An 18,387-nucleotide genomic window follows, 5' to 3' on the forward strand; every position below is an offset into this window, starting at 1 on the left:
GCCGCAAAGCCAAAGCAATGAATGCGATAGCAACAAATTACAAAGTCACAACAAGAACACCAAGCAGCTCGATACTTTCAGCACGCCCGTCAACCGCAAACAACCGACGAAAAGATCACGCACAGGATGACCACGAACTAACAACGATAGCATATCGACACTTGCAGCGCGCTGCGCTGCTCAAACACAACGAAGGACGCTCGAAAAGAATGCACAGGTATGCACAGAACCAGTGCGAACTAAGTTCTGTCCCAGTTACTTATTCGCGTTTGAGCAGCGCGCTGCAACCCAACGCTCTTAGATAATTTTGTTTTCTTGCACACTGCGGCGCGCCCAGTGGCCCCTCCGCGTCTCCTGCCGCGCGTTGGCGTTCGACGCATTGTTTACCCGGTGTGCCACATCGAGTGTGGTACAGAAATGGGCCGCCTTTTAGTGCGCATCTCAAGGGCAGTTTTCAAGTAGAAGCAAAATCTATCATTGCATTAAAGTGCACCCTGCGGGCAATCTCGTGGGTGATACTGCACACGCGGGAACACCTCAAAGATCGACATACAGTCATTGTTAAATGGTGTATAAATGGTGTATAAATAGCTCACCATTATTATTCTACACAACCGGTGGCGCGTGGCCGAGTTTAAAGCGGCGCGCTGAGGAGCGAGGGGTCGCGGGTTCGAAGCCCGGTGGCGCACATCGAGTGGTTTTTCTTATTTTCCTTTGTTCGTTTTATTTATGCATACATGCATATACATATCCGGGGCATGACGGCGACGGCAATAATCAGCCGCTTTTATTGCTATCGCAATAAAAGTGAGCAGCTACACAACGTGTTTGTCCAGTCACGTTTACGGTGTGGGTTTTCGGGTTGCGGCTGGCCCAGAATCCCCTCAGGGACGAAACCAAGACAGACCAGCAACCATCTTTACTCCGCCGAGCCTCGGCCGCAACTACTCGCTGCCAGCGGCCGCTTAGCGCTTGCTATCAGCGCACCTTCTCGTCGTTGTTCTCTTCTACGAGCGCTCCCACAACGGTTATCACGCCAATGCTAAGAACGGCACATTTCGCGGCCATCCTACGAGGCGTTGGTGGTGCTTGGTTTACTTAACACACCTTGTCGGGCTAGTTGCTTAACATTCATGACAGATTGAGTAAGCGCGATTACACGAGAACATAGGAAGAAAACAGAGCTGTGCGTCTGTTTCTGTTTCCTTTCTGCGTACTCGTGAAGTCACGATTACTGACACTGCCACGGCTCGGATTTAGCCTTGCGTGTGATCGCTATGTTCTTTACTTCATCACTACGTGAAAATGTACTGCAGTGTGCATATTATAAGACGTTTTGCTACAACCGCTTTTAGGGATCTTAAATCATATATGTCGCAAACAATGCTTTGCCTTTGAGTTCGGTGCGCCTGAACGGCGCGCCGAACACAACATGGACTCCAACCAGTCAAATGTGCTCCACTGCATGTCTTTCTAGTTTCAGTGTCAAGGTTCGGATCTTCAATCACTACCCTGAGTAAACGCGTTCCTGTACCACTTCCGGGGTCTCGCTGCTTATGAATCTTCAGACCCATGGTTCTACTTTACCTATGCAATTCAGTAATCATAACTTGCAATTCGTCCCCCGAGTCACTCAGTAAGGCAATGTTATCTGCGAATCGCATGTTACTAAGGTATTCACCATTAATTGTTATCTCTAACTGTTCCTACCCCCCGGCTCTGAAGACCTCCTGTAAACACGCGGTAAATACTGCTGGAGCAATCTTATCATTCTGTTTTACATCCTTCTTTACTGGAATTTGCATGCTTTAAGACCTACCGTGGCGGTGAAGGCGCTTCAGCTTTTGTAGCGTTAGCTACACCGGCCGAGCCGAGCCAGTTTCGCGTGGCTCCTCAAGAGCCGTGCTGCGCAGGCGCGAGGATCAGGGATGTCACACAGCTCGCGCACAAGAGCCGGCACCTCCCGCGCAATGCACCGCCGCCGATCTGCGCATGCCAGAGGAGTGACGCCGTAGCCGTGGCAGACGCACTGGCGCTGGCGCTCGCGCAGCTATTCGCCTTCGCTGTGCGGTCGCCGTCTGACACTGCGCTGGAGCCGCTTGATAGCGCCTCTCACTGGCGTTTGCCAGAGTGGTTTAGCCATTGAGAAGGAGAGCGCAAATGGCTCAACGGCGCAGAAGAGCGGAAAAGCTTAACTCATCGGATCCCGAAGCAGTTGCCTGGCAAAGTAAATAACATGTGCCACATATATGTATACCATGTGTGTGGTATACACTCAAGCTGAATTGCCTAGAAGTCAGGAAAGCTAAGAACAATCAGCTGAACCTTTGCTAACGCTACGTTATCCTGGCATAGCCAAGCTAAGCCACTGCAACGTTTTTTTTTTTTCGAAATTCTGCCCTTAGGCATAATAATTATTGATTCAAAAATACACATACAAATTTGCTTCCTGTATGAAGTCAAGTAATGAGCGGTGGTGAGGTCCACAAATCCAGCGGTCAAGGTCGGGTGGTCGGCCAGACCTGAGGCCTGTTTCACGGAGATGACGACGACGGCTTAATTGTAGAGCCGTGCAAGTCCACAATAGGTGTGTGGCAGTTACGTCGTGGATGGGGCGTCGTGAAATGGGCACGATGTACCATACGGGCCGTGGTACTTTTGCGCCCAAAGGGTGGTCACGGATGGGTTATGCGCAACCCCAACACGAAGCCTCCGCAACGTAACCTCCTCTCGGTGGTTTGAACTACAAGGGAGGTCTGACCCACACGGAGGTATAAGAGCTCGTGTGGTACGTCGGAGGCTTTCTTTTCCCGAAGCATCATTCCTTGACCTTCCTCAGGAAAATGCGTTTGTGGCAGGCCCGTAGCCAGGAATTTTTTTCGGGTGGGGGGGCACTTGCTGAAAACCTTGACTTTTTGAGAAAACATCCTATTTTTGTTACTTATTTTTAGTAAAAACACATACTTCGCCAAAATTTCGGGGGGGGCCCGGGCCCCATGGCACCTCTCCCCCCCCCCTTGCTACGGCCCTGGTTATAGGGGCACGGTGTAACTTAGGGTGGGTTGCCGAATCAGTTTTCACAATTTCGGCAAAGCAGCCCGAGGCACCCACAGAACACGTATCCGTACAGATGCGCAGGCAGCAAGACGGTTAATACTATCAGAGATTGACGTAGACCGATACACTCATCGTATATCGTGCATAGCTTACGTCCAGTCCGTACGAATGATGAGCTGATATCATCTGTCAGGTAGAAGAAAAGGTAGCAGCGCTGCCAATCCGTCATGTATGGTGGACAGCTCAGCAAGGTGAGCCGGTGGTGCAGGGTCCGCAAAAAATTGGGGGACGCTTAAGCTTCGCCTTTAAGAGCTGAACGCGATAGCGATATTCTGTTCCTACTGCGCAGTTCGAACACTACGAGGGTTTAACAGAATGCGCCCACTAAGGCGTGTGCCTTATGTAATGGGTAGCATGCTTTAAACCAGGAGCAATTATGCGCGAGAAACTTCTTCGAAGTTGCGATGCACCCACTACGTGGTCTTAAGGGAATACGCGAAGTAATGTGTGTGCCTTTTGTAATGGGTGGCTGTCTTTAAACCACCAAGTCGTTATGATATTGACATGGTGTGACGCCCGATGGCAATGTACGCTTGTACCACGCAATATTACTGCCATATTACATCTCGTACTGTGACACCTGTATACAGGACGCGTATTTTTGGGAAGCATGAAAGTTACTTTCAGTGCAGCTCCAAGCAGAGGCGTGGCTGTGTGGTAGAACACCTGCTTGCCACGCGGACGGCCTGGGTTCGATTCTCATTCGGACCCAACATTTTTATTATTTATTTTATTTGCAGCTTTTTCGATTTTTCGGTCACGCACATGATGATGATTTTTCGCTCACAACCAACGGCCCCGACGCCGACAGCGCAATTTCTGCGATACGAGCTCTTTAACGCTATCGCGTTAAAATACCAGCATGGGTGGCCAGCCTCTGCTATTAATGGGCATACAAGAGCGGTATAAATGGTGGTGCCACTAACACTGACATCAGTATAGGCGACGACAGTGACAGCATCTAAGTCATCGGCACGAATCAGGCGGGAAACTTAGGCGTTTGCTTGGAGTGGCGACCAAGAGGTTCAGTAAGTTGCATTTTGTTCCACAGGGCAATAGTGCTCGTCTCTGAAGGTGTCTGGCGAACTTCTTTGCCCATGTACCGCGCCAATGCAGCACCCGAACAGGACGTTGATGGCTTGAGGTTGCGCGCACAGCGACGCTGGTGTACTAACTTGTCAATAGTATTAGTTCGGACTCCTGCTGCAGTACTGTTAACGGAGTGATACGTGGCAGTCCAGCTATGGCCCGAATGGCTTCGTGGTTAATCGCCTATAGACGGGCCCACTCTGCCAGCGCGAGGTCATGAAACTGGGCACAGTAGACGGTTTCTTCCATTATTATTAGAGTTCGTCTATCCTGATTCCGTAATGCCTGCATGGCAGCTGAGATTTCCACATATCATGTGGCTGGCTCCAAGTATATGCATTTCTTAGATAATATCAATAACACGCCATGACATGCATGTCGCGGCGTGCATGTATCGCTAGTGCGAATGACGTTGTGACATATCGTATTGTCACGTAATCGTGACGTCGAGATGAAACTCTTTATTTGGCCGAACATGTGGCCGGGAAACTGAAAGTCAAACTACAGCAATACACTGATAGCGGTGAACAGAGCGTCAACCGTCGATCAACTGACAAGCGGCGAAGCGCGTCGGCATTTACGCATGTGCCGTAGAATATTCCAGCGTTATCGCTGCTTGTCGCGCAATCTCTAGAATAAGCTCGAATAAGCTGGAGAGAATAAGCTGGAATCTTAAAAAAAAAACGATCTACGATAATCGGGAAACTTCTCGAACAATGAGGCGCGGTTTGCGCTGAGCGTTGCTGACAGTCTTTGTGGGCGAAAACCCAGTACAGCAAAAGTGATCATAAGAAACGCACGTGGCAATGCCCCCCTCTGAAAATAGCATCGTCCCGATGCCTAAAACAGAACACGGGGGGGGGGTGGCATGTGCAGGCAACAATAAATAACAATAAAGCAAGAAAGTAAAATGAACAATAAGCACAAGCAAGAAAGTGCAATTTTAAAGCAAAGTACAGTCCTCAGATTGACTAACGCGCGTAATATGGCTTGAAGCGCACGACATGGACGACTTCAAGTCGCGCACTGCGCCGCTGAGAGTTCGTAATGCCGTCAGGGTCAACCTCGTAGTCGTGTGCACCGAGGCGTCGAAGTACTTTGTACGGTCCGAAGTATCTTCGAAGAAGCTTCTCACTAAGTCTCCGTCGGCGTATTGGCGTCCATACCCGTACACGGTCACCAGGTTGATATTCCATTTCGCGTCGTCGAAGGTTGTAGCGTCGGCTGTCAGTCGTCTGCTGGTTCCTGATCCGCAGCCGGGCCAGCTGTCGTGCTTCTTCGGCGCGCTGTAGGTAGGTGGTCACGTCGATGCTTTCCTCGTCGGTCACGTTTGGTAACATGGCATCGAGCGTCGTTGCCGGGCTCCGTCCGTAGACCAACTTGTATGGCATCATCTGCGTCGTTTCTTGTACGGCCGTGTTGTACGCGAAGATCACATACGGAAGGATGGGGTCCCACGTCTTGTGTTCGACGTCGACGTACATGGCCAACATATCGGCGATGGTCTTATTTAGACGCTCGGTCAGGCCGTTGATCTGTGGGTGGTACGCGGTGATTCGGCGGTGGCTTGTGTGGCTGTATTCCAAGATCGCCTCAGTTAGGTCAGCCGTAAACGCCGTACCTCCGTTGGTGATGAGGACCTCTGGGGCACCATGACGCAAGACGATGTTCCCCACGAAGAACTTGGCTACCTCGGCGGCACTGCCTTTGGGCAAGGCCCTTGTCTCGGCGTAGCGAGTGAGGTAGTCAGTTGCTAAGACCATCCACTTGTTGCCGGAAGTTGACGTCGGGAACGGGCCCAGTAGGTCCATACCGATTTGCTGGAACGGCCGGTGAGGTGGTTCGATTGGCTACAGAAGTCCCACTGGCCTAGGCGGTGGTGTCTTCCGTGGCTGGCAATCTCGGCAAATCTTAACGTAGTGGGCGACGTCGGTAGGAAGGCTTGGCCAGTAGTTTTCCTGTATCCTCGCGAGCGTGCGGGAAAAGTCGCGGTGGCCAGCCGTCGGACCGTCGTGCAGGGCCTGCAGGTCTTCTGGTCGCAGTGCCGAAGGTAGAGCGATAGGGTAGTTGGCCCGGGACGGAGAGAAGTTCTTCTTTACGAGGACGTCGTTTTTCAAAAAAAAATGACGCCAATCTCCGCCTGAATACTTTCGGAACAACGTCGATCCTTCCCTTGAGGTATCCACAAGGCCTCTGAGTTCCGGGTCAGCTTGCTGCCGTTCAGCGAAGTCGTCGGCCCTTATGGTTCCCAAGAAGCAGTCATCATCGTGGTTGTCCTGCGGCGGTGCGTCGACGGGGGCACGAGACAAGCAGTCGGCGTCGGAGTGTTTTCTTCCGGACTTGTAAACACGACGGTAACGTCGAATTCTTGAACTCTTAGGCTCCACCGTGCGAGGCGAGCTGAAGGGTCCTTCAAGTTGGCTAACCAAACAATTCGGTGTGGTCGCTCACAACTTTGAAGGGGTCGTACAGGTAGGGGCGAAACATAGACGCAGCCCAGATGATGGCAGGACAATCCTCTTCCGTTGTGGAATAGTTACCTTCTGCTTTGGATAGGGACCGGCTAGCATAACTGATGACTCAAGACCACCTGGGCCAAAAACAGCGTCGCCACAGTGACAGCTTTGCACAGGCCGACTTGTTGCTTTTTCGGCATCAAGAAACGGGCGCGTATTTTCGCTTTTTGTAGTGGGCGAGAGAGCTAGGGGCAAGGTGAAAGGGGGGGGGGAGGAAGAGCGAGGGTTGAAGAACCAAAATACAGGGTACGGTGCTAAAGTGAACAGCTTTCTTTTTTTTCCGGTCGTCTGCTACGGCTCTGTGACATTACGCCGCGAAATTCTTTGCGCATGCGCCAGGCAAATACGTGCTTTTCGGTTTTTTAACAGCTGCACTGTTTAAGCTCGGATAATCCCCATTAGTCGCGATCAAAAATTATCATCATGAACCGGCACGAGCCCTCTTCGTGCTCTTCTTCATCTTCTGCTTCGCTCCCAGAACACAGGCGCGGACCTATCTCGCGTGGGGAAGCAATAACGCTGATGGGTGAGAGAACGAGTAAAGAGAGAAAGAGAAAGAGCGAAATAGAGAGAAAGAAAGGGGAGGATTGACATAAATTAGGCTCAGAGAAACTACGCTAGTCGCGAACAAAAATTGTCTCATCATGTGCTGGCACCCACTCTCATCCTCTGCTTCGCTCCGAGAACACGTGCGTCAATTTGTCCAGCGTGGGATGCAATAAATAACTCTGATGGGAGAGCGAACGAGTACAGAGAGGGAGAAAGAAAAATATCTACAAAGAAAGAGAAATAGAAAGAAAGAACGAGAGAGAGAGAGAGAGAGAGGAAGTGAGAAAGAAAGGAAACAAATAGAAAGAAAGAGCCAGTAAGAGAAACAAATACATAAAGCGAGAGAAAGAAAGAACGAAATAGAAATAAACATAGACAAAAAATTTTAAATAAACAGACAGAAGAGAAAAAAGAAAAGGAAAAACAAGGAACTCGGCCCAGATCCAGACCAGCTGGTACCACTAGTGCGAAGCTGCCTTAATATTTTTTTATTGTATGAGCATGTGCGGCGCCAGGTGTTCCAGACTGCACGCGCGACTAAAGATGCGGATGTGTTCTTTCCACAACGAACGAATTCACGCTCGTACGATGACGCAGCGCTCATGGCGTTTCAGCAAACCATACAGCAGTCACCCGATGTTCTGGCGTATCGGATGTTGTGCTACGCTGTGAAACACGAGGTCGCGGGATCAAATCGTGTTTCGATGAGAGCTAAATTATACATGCCTCCGGTAGTTAAAATAGTCCACAGTCCCTTACTACGGCGCGTCGCATGGACGTATCGTGGTTGGTAAAACCGCACAGTTCAATTCAATACGACGAAGCCATGTCTTGCCACACGTTGCAATCATCTCTATAACTTTAGTTGCCGCTGTATAGTAGAAATTCCACAGGAGCAAGAGTGTGCATGCCGGCGCCCAGCAGCTTTTAAATGATTGGGATTTAATTCCTCTTGTGGGCAGCGTAGAATAGTAAAGCCAAATTAAACAAGCACCTTACAATTCTACAATATTCTTTGATAGTTAATGAGAAACCAGCAATGCCTAAACGTGAATGTACAACAGCATTAAAATTTGGGGCATGGCGCAATGCCTTTTGAGGGAGTGTGTTTAGTTAAAGTCGTGAAAAGAAATACAATCGGAGCTGAGCAGTCCGAGTTGTATGCGCCATTTTACCGAAAAAGTGCTCGGATTTGTTTCAGTAATAGTCTGTCATGTGAGCTTAGTTCTTCCTCATTTTGTTCTTATTTCCAGAAGGCGACTACACACAGTCAGCTCCGTCTACCATGAATCGCCGTCTGCGAGCATGAGATCATTTGTACTTACTATACGAGATACACAGCTATACGCTACTGTGGCATATGTAATGGATGTCCTCGTGTTCGATACGCTGCTAATAAAAGCAGTCAACAAACCACGTTTCCGACTACTGCATTTTCTTGCCGAAACACAATTTCACGCGTCAGGGCGTGCTGGCTCGCGCTTGTTGAACTGAGAGTCTGAGACGTATTTCAAAAGCAATGTTTCGTGCATGTGCTGGAATTTCAAGAAAAGTAGCAACCGAAAGCTGCCGAAAATAACATGTACAGCAGCAACACAATCTCAAAAGAAATATGGAAGCGGTGTTGGTTACCACCTCCGGCAGACATATGGTCGCGCACTCGTCGAGCGCATAACAGACGGCAAGCAGCATGGCGTTTCCTCCTCGCGCATCAGCGAAAGCGTTGCCATAGCAGCAGCAGTGATTTTTTTTTCTTTCTTGCTTTGAAAGTTAGGCCTACCAAACACCAGGGTCAAATCGGCGCTAGTGGCGCAACTCCCGCTTACCTGCAGGGTATACCAGCTGACCTAGCCCTGGTTCAGGATCGTCGAAAAGAAAAAAGCTCTTGCAGCGAAGACAGTGACTGTAATGCAGTGATAAGGTTATTTCGCGCATGTACTTTATCCTTTCCTTTATAATAATATTACGTGCGGTTATCGCCGCTGGAAGTCGCGGAATGGACATGCGTCGCCGTCTACGGTGCTGCGCTCGTTTTTGCAAAAAATGAACGTAATTGTTCTATAGTGAGAATTTTAGGCTGTCTGCGTAAAGCCCGCGGCTCGTAGCACTTAGACGTGTACAGACGCAACCGAATCAGTCGATTAGCCAAGGAAAGGCATAGCGCATTATAATTGTTGGCTTTAACTGTCGTGTAAATAATGGCTTAAATTGAAATGGAATAAACTGAACGAAAAATCACCGTTTCCGTTTGTTATTATCTGAACGCCGATGATTTACCAATTGAGCAACGACGGAAAGTGCATCGCCGTGCACTTCGTTCGGTATTTATGTATGTGTAATCTTTGGGAGTGTTGGCCAGCGCGACTCGTAGCCAAGGCGCTGAGTGTGGCACGCTTTTTTTTTTTGCCAGAGAGTGTCACGTAGCACGTTATTTTTCCACAATGCGGCAGCTGACCGATAAAACTTCGCATAAGCCGGGCCGAGGCCCTCGCTGTGAATGAATGAAAAAAGGGGAATTTTCGAGGGCCTCGTTTCTTATACACAACCAAAATTCGTATTCGCGAGGACCCTGTCCCCCAGATTTATTGCCCCAAGTTAGCGCGCGAGGGTTAATGGCCAGCTGCTGCCTGGTGCTAAAATCAAGTGCCACGTCATGCCCTCTAGCAAGAATGAATGTTCCAAACTCGCCGCTGGGCTACGTGCTGCGCTCGCTGAGACTTCTATGGATTACACATACATACGCACCAAACGAAGTGAATGGGGAAGCGCCTTCCGTTGAAGCTCAATTGGTAGAGCACCAGATGCCTAATTAGAAGACTGTGGATTCAGGTCCCACCGACGGAAAGAGTGATTTTTCATCCACTTTAACCAATTTCAACTTACGTCATTCTTGCTACACTACAAGCAAAGGCGACAAATAATGTCGCCTATGTTTTCCCTGGCCTAACTGTCTGCTTGATTAATTGGTTGTGTCTAACGAAGGAGAGATGCCCTTGAAAAAATTCCCCTTCTCTCGTTCATTAGGTTTGTACAGTAGGCTCATTGGAAGACAATTCGTTTGTGTGTTTGCGTAAAACACGTTATGTACTGGTAGTAACAGTATGTCAATACGTGCAACTACAAACCTAATTTGTTCGAAGTAGCACACCACGTATATGTAAATTATCGTTGGTGGATGCGAGCGTCAGCTCAATTAAGCTTGTTAAGCGAGTGCCTGCTTTGCTTGTTGCTGTATTGTGCGAGAAAAATATGGGTAAATAATGATTGTGCCACTGCATATATCTTTGATGAAGCATACATCTTCTGTCTGAAAAAAAAAATTTAACAGACAAGTGCCATTGTTGCATTGTGTGCAAAATGGGTCGGCGTTTAATTTTTCCGGATGCTCTGTCGTATGTTTGCATATTTTTCTATATTTTTATGATTAAAGCGCAATTATAAGTCAGCGCTTGTGCTTGTCTTCTCTGTGTGCTTTTCTTCGTGTTTTCCAAAGCTTATGGGGATAATTTATACATTGGCTATAGAGTAGTCTACAGAAACTGCTTTCGGGCAATCTGTAGTCAGCAGTCTATTTGTGAGGCCCTAAGTCCGTAGCGTATCTACATATGGGTCATAGGAATTGTCTGTGGATAGTATATAATTATCTGAAAACTTTATAGAAAAGTGAACTAAAATAGATTTATTAAGCTTACACATCTGTCTGTAGACATTCTGTTGACACGGCCTAAAGGCATGAATTTATTAATCTACAGACCTTCTGTAGCCAATCTGTAGACTTATATTTGTATATTACTCTATAAAAACGATGCGGTCATAAATTTATAGAGGTCTATATTACAGGAAAGTGGCGCAACACGGGACAAAGACGAAGACGAGGGAACAAGTACAAGTGCGCTGTACTTGTTCCCTCTTCGTCTTTTAGCCAGCACCAAGTTTTCAAGGTCTATCGAGCGGTCTAACCACACAGCTAGAACTCAACGAGTTTCTATAGGCTCTACAAACTTTGTATAGGCTTTCTAAAAAGGGCGTGTTTACATGACAGCGTACACTAAACTCACCATCCTAGAGAAAAAAGGAGAGACCATTTTCTGCGAACCGTGCGGTACAAGAACAATTGCACGGCTATGTTCAGCTGTGGTGCCAGGGTTGCCAATGATGGCTACTTTTCGCCAAATTGGCGAACTTGAGAGGCGCGTGGCGACCTAAAATTATGTATGGCGACATGGCGAATTTTTGGCGATTTTCGGCTTAGGTCTCCACTGAGTTATGCATCCTCAGCTCAGAGTCTTCCGAACGAATTAGCGACAATATTCTCTGTATTTGTCTTGGTTTTAGACGCACGAGTAGCATGTGTGCATTATGCGTCATTCGGTACGTTCGTCCTGTAACTCGTCTGTATCTCCTCAATTCATTTAGATGCAGGAGTACTAGAACGTCCCCCAGCGACATTCCTGCAAAATGCAAGTCAGCGGACTGCCTTGCAAACCGCGAGGGGCAGTGTTTGACTATAGGTTTATGGCTTTATTTGCTTTAAGCTTCTCTAAAGTGTCGCTTCTGAAGGGGCTAGACGACGGGTTGGCCGCGTGTTCCGACCATTTGTTCCGCCAAGGCTCCAAGTGTTCTGAATAGCTTGGTGACTTATTCACTGTTGCAGTACCCCCAATTCAGCTCGTAAAGACTGTTTTAGAATAGCGAAGCGAGGCGGACACGCGGCTATTTGTGCAATAAAAAATATTTATTTAGGCATTTTCCACTGCACTTCGTGAGCGTGTGAAATGAGAACAATCCATATATAACATTTTACATTGTCTACCTGATCATTAATAACGAATCAAATTGACGCGTGTAGATTTAGGTGACTATAAGAAAGGGTCGATGGCGTCCGGTGTCATATTCGTTCACAATGAAAAGGTGTAAGACTCACTAATGATGGGTTCCTGTAAGAATTCAGTCGCGTTACCTTCAATAAACCTTTTAATCATTTTAATTCTGATAAGGGTACGTAAAACTGTCTACAAACAACGCTTTCAAGGTTTTCGCCGAAGGTTTACCACACTTTTACCTTTGAAGCGGGCGGACAGGGATGGAAAGATATCATGAGCATTTCATTCATTCACCCTTGCGCCACCACGCACATCTTGCGCCTCGTCGGAGAAGCAGCATCATGCACTCCCATGGTGTAGCGGGCGGTACGACAGGCATTGAGAAACGTTAATATATTTTCAGGGTCTTCGATGGTACTATATTCTACGAGGCTATACGTGAGTGGAAGTTTTTATTACTCGGTATGCCGCGCATATCTAGAATGGCGACTTTTTTGGCGACATTTGTAAAAAAAACGGCGACTTTTGGCGACTTTTTGTACGTCGTTTGGCGACATTCACTCGAAAGTCAGTGGCAACCCTGTGTGGTACCTCTGTGGCATCATACAATAACATTTTTTTCTTTCGTGTTGTAGATATAGGTCGCGCACGCCCTTGTTTGAAATTCTTTGTATTGACGTAGAATATTGTGCCTACATTTATGACGTTGGAGGCCTAAAACATGCTTGCCTGCATATATTACGCGCCTAAAACGTTGGTTTGCTGGCCTATTTTGGCGCCTATAATGCGTTTTTTTAGTGCCTAAAAATCCGGCTTCAGCTGATAACACAGTCGAAATAGATCAGTCCGAACTTCGTGTTCCATTCGGTATGATAAGCGGACACTGAAAGACGAGATATTGTAGCACTGCCAAAACGCCGTTAAGATGGAGCCCTAGACACCCTTTTGATCACTTAAGTGCAGAGACCGCCTCCGAGTAGCCCAGTCGTACAGCTGGGCTTTTAGAAGGCGGACTTCGAGGCGCTCTTCTAGGAAGACATAGGCACACATTAAACAAGGCATAGACGCTCGTACGTACAGTATCCTTACGCTATTTTCTTCCCCACTGCCGTCATATATGTGCTTGTGCCTGTCTGCTATCTGTTGTTCTCGTTTTGTTTCTTTTTGGTCATCCTACTTGTGGGCGAGACGTCTACAGCCGTATAGCGCCACCAAGTGGACCCCATCAGTACCTTCGTTCAATATGACAGTTGCAGCAATGCTGCGTTTCGCAGAGTGTGTTGTTATTTGTCTATTTCCGTCTAAACTTTTTTTCAGCCCCCTTGCACCGGAACTGCTTGGGACTAAGTTAATCCTCAAAATAATTTTTGAAATGCCGTGAACGCTTCCTTTTCATTGTTTTTTTTTCGAGAAACGCTACCTTATGGCATTGTGAGGAAATAAAAAATGCCCCCACTCCCCGAAGGGAATCGTGAGGAAATGCGAATGCATTTCTTGCGACGAGAGTACACGGCGTAGTAATTTTAATGGCGTAAATTAATAACGAGACGAGGATTTGTACCGTAACCATTCATTCTCACATTCATCAGCACCTGCTTGTGTTGTCATTGTACCTCAGGGCCATAATCTCAGCCTTGTAATCGCCGTTGGCGTTTCACAGCGGCGTCTCGAGCACACATTTCCGGATGTTCTTGAGAGGCGCCAAGCCAGCGAACGGTCGAGAGTGAGGCGCGAGCGGACGGGAGAGTGGGGCGCAGGGAGGAGAGAGAGCGAACGGCGAGAGAAGGAGCGGCGAAGCACTGCACCTACCCTCTCCTACACTCTCTCGCACCACATGCTTCGGTTGCTGGGGGCGAGGATAACGCGCGCGCCCTAGCTGTTGCTGTGGGAGAGGGAGTGAGAGCGGAGAGATAACACCTGCCGGCGCGCGGACAACGCCGGATGCCTTACATAGCCCGACTAAGAAATGCATTCGCATTTAAAAATATCTGCCCTTTTATCACAAATTCGACGCGAAATGCTCTCTTACCGAGCTTTCGTGTGCTAGAGGCAGTCTTCGTTCTGTTTATTAGGGCGAAAACGTTAAGTGCCTCATAATACGCTGGTCTTGAAAAACGCGGCCTGCGGTGCAGAAACTCACGTGAACTCTCAAGCATGACCTTAGAAAACAGGGTTCGAGCCTGAATCGAGCGCAGGCGTTCTGCGTGGCTTTTCTAGCGCAGAACTACGCTAGTGTCTGAAACTGGTTGGACAAAAGACCGTATGCACGTGTCATGTCGGGGGAGCAATCACGTTAACGGACTAATATTCCCTAACACAACGTAGGATCGCGCCACACGTCACACCATGTAAATTACGTCACGACTGAGTGGTGTAACGCTTTCCATCCATTGCAAAGAGCTCAGAAATCATCAGCCACAGCATCAATAAACTGTGCAGCTACGCAGGTGCGCCTATTGCCTTACAGAAGCGCAGCGTGTTCTTCACTAAGTATGAATGGCTTTACAAAAGGACATACAATGGCATAAGTGTGACATGAAACGTTCAAAGGTCAATTTAATGAAATCGGCATGTACCTGCTCGTTGTGGCGCCGTTGTCTTATGTGAGTGCTGCCAGGATTTCGCGTTCTTGCGTTACATGAGTGTAAATCTGCGGATTTTATTTTTTCTCTGTAATAGCGGCGTGGCATTAGCTAGGTTTAGTAGATTGTGCACTGAGGCCCCTAGTCACAACAAGTTCTTGCCCAAGAACTGTTCGCTAGAGCTAATTCGAGCAGCACGAATAATTATCCCAATATTAATGAAGCTGATCCGACAGTTACCAAGAAAACTTACGAGCGAGAACGTTTTTTCACTGTCGGTTCACAGTTCAGTACAGGAGCGCACTACAACAAAACTACCGGACTGAAAGCGAAGAACGACACACACAACTCGCTACCTGCGTGTTGCTTATATTTATGTGTGAAGTAAAAAACCGTTTAGTTCCGCGTCAGCGCTTGTTGTGCATGTCGTTCATCGCCTTTCAGTGCGGTTGTTTGTTGTGGTGCGGATACCCAGGATATCATTTACATATCGACTTTTCTTTGTCTCCTTCAATTTAGTTTAGATTTGCTTGTAGTATCGTCCTCCTTTTTCTCTCATAGAATTAAAGTAATTTGTTACAAAAGCCTATACAGCTAACGCACTGTAATACCTCCATTTATTCTTCACAATTACCTATCTCGATGTTGTCTACAAAAAGGTTAAGCCAAATTGAAATGAACATGCATGTGCCTTAAAAACCCATATAAAGAAGTGAGACAAAGAGTTCATTTGTTTAACGTTGCATCAAACGTCGAATTTCATTTTGGCACTGCACAATTAGCAGGATCCCAATCTTCAAGCAGAGCAGTGCATTAGTCTTTGTCCATTCGAGCCGAAACCCATGTTTTCTGCGTAGACACCCGGCAGCCAGGTCCACACTGAGTTTCGGGATCACCATCACTGGTGCACAGCTGAAAGAAAGCAGGGAAAGTGTTCGCGAACTACTTCTTCAGTCAGTATTATATCCGATGTTGCGTGTCACTTATCGCCGTATCCCTAAGCATAATACTAAGAAGAACATTGAATTATAATAATTGTCTAAATAATATTCAGTAACCTTCATTTCACCAAGCAGTTGACGCTGACATTCATTTCGCAGGCCTCTATTTACAAGCGCTATTATTATAAGAGAATTATGGGCTAGCGCTCTCTCACTTCGGTCTGTCTGTCTGTCCTCGTTACAATAATTAAAAAGCGCGAAATCTAGCAACCTTAATGAATCGAATGAGGCCGCCTAGCGCGATAAGGGAATGTCTAACTTTTGTGCCATGCCTCAGCTTGAGAAGAGCTCAGAATTTGTGCAAGTACAGTGGAAGAGAATTGTCCCCAGCCATTTAAACAGTGAAGCCGTTTAAGCTCGTCATTGTTCCGTGACGGCTGAACAGAAATGATCATCATGAACCGGCACGAGCTGTTCGACCTCTTCTTCCTCTTCGTTCTCTTCCTCATCTTCTGCTTCGCTCCGAGAATAGGTGCGCCGACTTGTCCAGCCTGTCACGCCGGTGTTCTCTCCCTCACATGAGTGAGAACAGGGAGAGGACGAGTACAGAGAGGGAGAAAGAGAAAGCGATAAAAAGAGAAACAGAAAATCCTCGGTCAAAAAAATTGCTTGCGTGGTAGCATTCAAACACGCCTACCGACGATCCGAAGCCGAGCATCGTAAACACTCGGCTATCCAGACGCGCTTGCACACCATAGCATATTATTGTATAGTATAATAAAGTATACTATAGTTTAGTATAGTAAGAAAGCGGGTTGGGAAGTGAAGATGACGAGCAGAGATTAGAGTGACGTGGATGGAAAGGAGGAGAGAGAGCAAAGCGTAGCGTAAGGAGTATGAGAACGAGAGAAATAGAAAGAAAAAGAAAGAAAGAAGAAGAAAGAAAGAAAGAAAGAAAGAAAAGAAAGAAGGAAAGAAGGAAAGAAAGAAGAGAGAGCGAAAGAATAGGAAGAAAACTACAGAAAGGGAGATGAGTCAAACGAGAAAGAGAGAGAAAAGGGAAAAGAGAGAAAGAAAGTTAGATCAAGAAGCGAAAAAAATTTGAGAGATAGAGAGAGAAAGAGGGAGAAATAAATAAAAATAACCAGAGAAAAAAGACGGAAAACCAAGAAAAGAGAGGAAAAGAAAGAAAGAGCAGAAGGAATAAGAGAAAGCTAAAGAGAAACAAAGCAGGCCATCGAGCTCCGCAATTCCTTCAGGCGTGGGACTGCTAGCGCGAAGCCGCCTTAATTTTTTTCTCGGTATAAATGTGGACGCACATACGACTTCCGCATGGAGGGTGGCAAGGTCCTTAGGAAGCGCAGCTTGAAGCAATGGAGCTAAATTAACACACCGTCAGACTCCACTAAATGAATTCTGGAGACATAAGCAGTTTGGAAGTTTGGATAGTCTCCACAGACGGACACAGAGTTTACTGCGAAAATAGTGTATCAACAGAAGCCCACTGCCGCTGACTCTTATCGGCCCTAGTGGAAGTTATGCTGGCATGACACCGAAGTATGTGTGTTTAATTATGCGTTCTTATGTGATCTCATACGTGTCGCACGAGAATATGGCAATAGTCAGGCGAAATTGGTGGGGTGGAAAACTTGTATTCAAAGTTTCAATGGCGAAATAGAAACGCAAAGCAGTTTGACAGCCATGAGTGGCGTCGAAATGAACTGACAATCCCGGAAACAACTACCAAGCTAACAACACCAATACCAAAGGCGATGCTTCTGTAAACTGGAAAAAAGTGCGTTAATGACAGTGCTGGGCAGTATCGAAGATACATGTCTCTTAGATACTATCTTAGATACTCTTTGTGTATCTTGTATCTGTATCGCGATACCTCTCGCGAAACGAGTATCAGTATCTGTATTTCTGATACATTGAAGAATGTATCGTGTATCTTAAGATACAAGATACTGCGATCGCAATCCCACCGTGTGAAACAATAAACGCTAACTGAACTCCGCTTCCCAATCTGATACTGTTCTCACTAAGCCGCCACAATTAAACTAAAGGCAGTGACACCATTTTATCTTTCCGCCAGCGTTTTCAAGCGAGGGAAGGCGATGAGCTCTGAGCGTCCCAATTGATGGAGCAGAATCGCGTGGTATAGCGCTCGCGTCGTCTCGGCAGACCAGCGCGCGAACCTCTACGCCACAACCTTTCTTTTTCTGTTTTTTTTTTAATTTGTAGTTGGGTCAGTGCCATGACACTGTGCGACGCACTCGAATGCATGCGGCGTCTTTCGCACAAATTCTGGTACCTCTGTAGTGCATTATCGAAGTATCTGTTGCTTTGTGCCTCGTTACGAAGTCTGAAGAATGCAAGAAACGGGTAGAATTGCGTCTAGTGGATTTCACACATCGGTGACTTTGAAGGACCTTGTGGGTGTAATTTTGTGTTATATGCGATGAGATTGACTTATATGCAAATAAGATTCTAACATCTATAGAACCACCGGTGCCGATCCTGCATCTAACAGAACAAACATTCAGCTAACAGAAGCTATATCGGCGTACCTCTCTTTTTCTTTTATTCAATGATTCTTAAAATCATAATTTGATGTTAGCACAAGCTAGCTGTCCTTTTCCATCCCATACATTATATACGTGTCTGTATGTTTTTTCCCGTCTGCTTCTGCAATATGTCTTTAAGGTACTGCCAAGGTAAGCTCTCTGCTTTATATTACTTTAACTGTCTGCGTCATTTCTGCTACGGT

Source organism: Rhipicephalus sanguineus, unplaced genomic scaffold (genome assembly GCF_013339695.2).
Source record: "Rhipicephalus sanguineus isolate Rsan-2018 unplaced genomic scaffold, BIME_Rsan_1.4 Seq811, whole genome shotgun sequence".
Lineage (NCBI taxonomy): Eukaryota > Metazoa > Arthropoda > Arachnida > Ixodida > Ixodidae > Rhipicephalus > Rhipicephalus sanguineus.